Below are 5,838 nucleotides of genomic sequence, written 5' to 3' on the forward strand. Positions count from 1 at the left end.
CTTTTAATACTTGTTACACTATTACTATGAACAAACATTACACATGAACCTACCAATCTTTATTTTAAGTGATGAAGAGAAAAACAGTTGTTTTTTTCCAATAGTTCACCTCCTCTAATTAATATATTATCTATAACATATCCAATGTTGTTTTTGTTCTTTTATTATTTATAGATAAAATGCATTACATATGTATTGGAATCAATACATTTAATACTCTAATTTCTTGGAGACCATAGTCTTTTCCCCACAGAAATAAGTAAAATAAAATTAATATATTGTTTGTGACAACCTTAGTGAATTAAATCTAACAAATAATAATAATAATAATAATAATAATAATAATAATATTATTATTATTATTATTATTATTATTATTATTATTATTATTATTATTATTATTATTATTATGTGCCTAAACCAACATGGTGATTACTTTTACCTAAACAGGTGCTCAAGTGACCAAGTTAATAACACTAGTGTGATCATTTTCAATGCAAATAACTACTTAGTGCTCAAATGTGTCACAATCTCCACTAACCAATCCTACTAAGTAACTATCTCCTATACAATTGCTATCATTAGCTACTCTTACAAACTAGTGTAACATTGATATATGTTGCAACCAATCTACAATAATAATCTCAGGGGGAAGGTATCTCTCTAAATTGAAAACATTCAGTGTTTGATTCAATGTATCAATCTGCATACCTTTCTACTCTCCTCTGTAGAGGAAAAATTGTATGTCGTATATTGTCTGTAACCTGGCATATCACCATTATCTTGTGTTATACCATGTTTCCACTGCAGCTATGGATTCTGGGAAATAAACACACATATAAGCATACAGTGTCACCTTTAACTTAATATCCATATTAACATGATCTCCTATAAGCATAGTTCTGCCTAATTATACTGATTTTTTTTGCACAGCTTGCTACATATCGTATAACTTCCATCATGTTTAAAATATAGTTTATATTTCTAAAACATATGTTAGTATGTCTTTGAATATCTGTAATCTAAACAGCTGTTAGATTGTTTTGTGAAATGTAAATGAAGGGAGAGAATGAAAAGCCTGAAAGCTCCAGCCTCATTGTATTGTATGGGGGCTATGCACTAAGCTCAATGGGTTTGCGTTCTGATGTTAAAAAAAAGCATGTCCGTTAAAAAGTGAGGCCGGGGGACTCGCCCCCGGAAGCCAGGGTGAATGGCAGCTTAGGGAATTAGCTCGCTTCAAACTAATAAAACGGTATCCCAATTGGCAGAAAAGGTCCGAGAGATAGCAGTCAAACAAGAGGACTCTGAAAACCGAGAACGCAGGAACAATGTCCGCATCAGGGGAATCCCAGAAACTATTACAGATCATGAGGACTTTGTTCAAAAATGGCTGGAGCATTTGCTCCCAGATAAATCGGAGCAGGATTTACACTTGGACCGCTGCCACCGAGCGCTACGTTCAAGGCCGCAAGCGGGAGACCCCCCTCGGGGCATAATAGTGCGGTTCCACTATTTCCGCATAAAAGATGCTGTCTGCCAGATGGCGAGAGAGGCGAGATCCCTGGAGTTTGAGGGCTTCAGGTCTTTCAAGACCTGTCGACAGCTACCTTTGCCAGACGCAGGAGCCTAGGCCCTATAACAAAAGTGCTGCAAGAAAAGGGGACCCGCTACAGGTGGTTGTTCCCATTTGCCCTGCTCGTGGTGAAAAATGGGGTGGCAAACACACTGCGGAAGGTGGAAGATGGCGACGCATTTTTAAAGAAATTGGGGCTACTACAGAGGACGCCTAGCCCAGGTCCCTCCCAACCTCCTCACCTTAATCAAGAGCCCGATACAGCGCTGGAGACGACCTGGCAGAAGGTGGGGACTCCGGAGGCTGTAGATCAGTGAAGAGGACTCTATATTGGACACCCCGCGGAAGAAGGGACCTAAGGGGTTACTTAAAGAGACACGGCTGTACCAGAAATACCACATTTGTTTGCCGTCTAGTTTAAGAGACAGCCTAATGTTATTCTATGTTCATTATCTTTATCCCTGCAGCAGATGGTGTGGCTGGGAGCCCGGAGACGCCCGTGGGGATGTGTGCCTCGGGTACCCCTCTGCTTGAGGGTTATGTGGAACCTGACCCAGCCCTGTCCTTGCCAAAGGGTACAGGCGAAGCAGAGATTGGCGTATGCAGCACTGCAGGAGGAGGTGAGGCAGTGAGGGCGGCCGATCGACGGGGGTCTCCGGTCGTCCAGCCACAGCTGCTCAACTAAAGCTAAGTCAGGTTTAGTTGAAACTACTTAGAACTGTTTAGAGGTTTTACACTTTTACACTTACACTATGTCACTTCTTACACTTTGTTGACCTGCTGTAGTTCGTCGGCGCCTCAAAAAAGGTACCTCATGGAGCTAGCCCATGAGGACCGCTCTCCCCTACAGAGGACAGATCTATATAGGCCTGGTAGCACAACCCAGTGGTGCCAGGCAACTGTCCAGTCCGTAGGGCCGCAGAGCCGGTACTGGCTCACCCCAGACAAGGCTCTTCCCACTTTGTTTATTTTTCCTGCGCGCTCCCACGCTCCCCCCTACCCTCCCCCTCCAGGCCACCTTGCCATATCGATGCGCAGAACACACATAATAAAATATCACCCACACCTACTCCATTCGAGGTCCTACAGGCCCATTCCGGGACCACCCAGGTCATGCAGATCATGAGGTATCAACAATGTTACACACCAGGACAATGCATACACATAATATGATTTAAATGGCGTTAAGTATCTTCTCTAACAATGTCAATGGCTTTAACAGCCCCATAAAAAGGAAGGCCGCATTCATAGATTACAAAAGGATAAAAGCAGACGTGCTCCTCTTGCAGGAAACCCACTTCAGTACTAGCAGCTCCCCTAAATATTTAGATAACCATTATAAGCAATTCTACCTAGCGTCTGCCACAGAGAAAAAGAGAGGAGTGGGGATCCTCTTTCATAATAGTGTACCCTTTACAATGCAGACACTCAGGAGGGATAAGGCAGGCAGATTCTTGATTGTTGTGGGAATTATCCACGAACAACCGATCACCCTAGCAACGCTGTATGCTCCTGGTGAGCAAAGTCATGACTTTTTCAGAGACTTCTTCCAAAAATTGGCCCAGATAGCCAAAGGCCACATTATCCTGGCTGGTGACTTTAATCTCGCGATGAACACAAACCTGGATAAGTCGGGCACACCCAGATATGGGCAGCGAAAAGCAGTAGAAGCACTAAAGAAGGGACTTAAGAAAAATCAGCTGACTGATATCTGGAGGGAGGTATATCCCACGGAGGGAAATTACACCTTCTATTCCCATCCCCATGACGCATATAGCAGAGTCGACTATTTCTTCATCTCTAGTAGACTGGTCCCTTTGGTCTCCTCTACGAGGATCCATGATATTTCGTGGGCTGACCGTGCACCTATAGAGCTACCGTGCACTCATATTCGTTCTGATAGGCCTGGTGCGAACTGGAAACTTAATGAATCGCTGGTAAAAATCCCAGATGTTTGCAGAGCAGTAGGCGAGGAAATTAACCAATTCTTTAAGATTAATCATAGTTCAGTAAAATCATACTTTACACGCTGGGAAGCCCATAAGGCAACCATAAGGGGCACATTAATTGGTATAGCAGCGCGCAGAAAACGCGAGAGAAACACCAAATTGGTGACGCTCCAAAATAAACTACATGCCTTCACAACAAGGCACAAAAACGACCTGACCCGCAGATATTAATGGAAATAAAAAACCAAAATTGAACTAAACCTTCTGCTGACCTCGCAGGCAGACAAATCATTGAGTTGGTCAAAGAGGAAATACTATGAAAAGGCAAAGAGTCCAGATACTATGCTAGCGCGCAAATTACAAACCAAACACTCAAATTATAATATACAGGCAATCCGATTAAAAACTGGGGCCTCTACATCAAATCCGAAAAACATAGTAGAAGAATTCAGATCTTTCTACGAAAATTTATATAATGGAGAGAAAGTGGCACATAATATCAAAACCACAAGGGCCGCAGAAGATTTTCTGATGAGCGCCAAACTGACGGGGCTAGATGAGGTGGACAGAGGGGTGTTGGAAGCGGAGTTCACGATAGAGGAACTTTCCCAGGTCATAACAGACCTCAAGCCTTCTAAGGCGCCAGGGCCTGATGGCTACACAGGGCTGTATTATCAGAAGTTCATTAAGAACCTATCCCCATGGCTGCTCCGAATGTTTAATGCTGTATTGGCAGGAGCCCCGTTCCCGGAGCAGATGCTCCAAGCGTCTATCTCAGTGATTTATAAAGAAGGAAAAGATCGGCAAGATTGCAAAAGTTATCGCCCAATCTCCCTCATTAATACTGATGTTAAAATATATGCCAAACTAATAGCCAATAGATTGAGTCACATCCTGCCCAGACATACATCCAGATCAAGTCGGCTTTATTAAAGGTAGACAATCTGCGGACAACACCCGACAAATCATTGATCTGCTAGAGATAGCCAATAATAAGAAAATACCAGCTATAATGTTGAGTCTGGATGCAGAAAAAGCTTTTGACAGGATTGACTGGCCTTATTTCCGAAAGACACTTGAGGCGTTTGGCTTTGGGGACAAGGTGAGTGGCGTTATAATGGCATTGTACTCTGGCCCCGCTGCTAGGGTCATACACCAGGGATTCCCATCAAATACATTTCAAATTAAAAGCGGTACACGACAGGGGTGCCCATTATCTCCCCTTTTATTTGCCCTGTGTATGGAACCACTAGCAGCGCAGATCCGCAACAACCCGGATATCTCAGGGACCAATATAGACTCGAAATCCCACAAGGTTGCACTGTATGCTGATGACATCTTATTGATGGTCTCCAGACCCCTTACCTCTCTGCCAAACCTATTTGACCTGTTGGATAAATTTAATAGGATATCTGGATTTAAAATTAACCAAACCAAATCAGAGGCCTTGAATATCAGCCTCCCAAAAGCAACAGAATAACTACTGAGTCTGAACTTCAATTTCAATTGGCAACCAAAACATATTAAGTATCTAGGAGTTCATATCACTAAAGAATATAAGGGCATCTATGAAGCAAATTATCCCAAACTGATTCGAACCCTAAAAGACGATCTGAGAAAGTGGATGCCATATAAGATCTCCTGGATTGGTAGGATACATAGTGTTAAGATGAATCTCCTCCCCCGTATCCTATACCTTTTTCAGACTCTACCAGTGCCACTGAGACTGAAGGAAATACTGTCACTTCAGTCTAAAATCTCCAATTTTGTATGGGGTGGGAAAAAATCGAGAGTAAACAAGACAATTATGAGAAAGACAATTCGGACAGGGGGGCTAGCGGTACCTTGCCTGGTATCTTATTACAAAGCGGCGCAATTGTGTCAACTCACACAATGGCAGATCAACCCAGCATTGAAAACATGGGTAGATCTGGAGACATCAGTCTGCTCCCCATTGGAGTTAGACAATATATTATGGTTACCTAAAACAGCCGTTAAATGGACTGACTGGCCGCTTTCCTCGATGATCAACTCATTGGCGATTTGGGGGGCCGCTAAATTTAAATATGCCCTAACATCCAAACACTCGCTGATATCCCCGTTATGGGGTAACCCCGACTTTGCACCAGGATTACCAGAACACACCTCAGAAATTTGGAAACAAAATAGATATAATCGACTGAGAGATCTGGAGGGGATACCAAATAAAATTAAATCATTTGAACAAATTAGATCTGAGAAAAACATCCCACATTCCGAATTTTTCCGGTACCTCCAGCTCAGGGCGTACTTTAACAAGAACACGCCATACCCGCC

This window comes from Ascaphus truei, unplaced genomic scaffold (assembly GCF_040206685.1).
Source record: "Ascaphus truei isolate aAscTru1 unplaced genomic scaffold, aAscTru1.hap1 HAP1_SCAFFOLD_702, whole genome shotgun sequence".
Taxonomy (NCBI): Eukaryota; Metazoa; Chordata; class Amphibia; order Anura; family Ascaphidae; genus Ascaphus; species Ascaphus truei.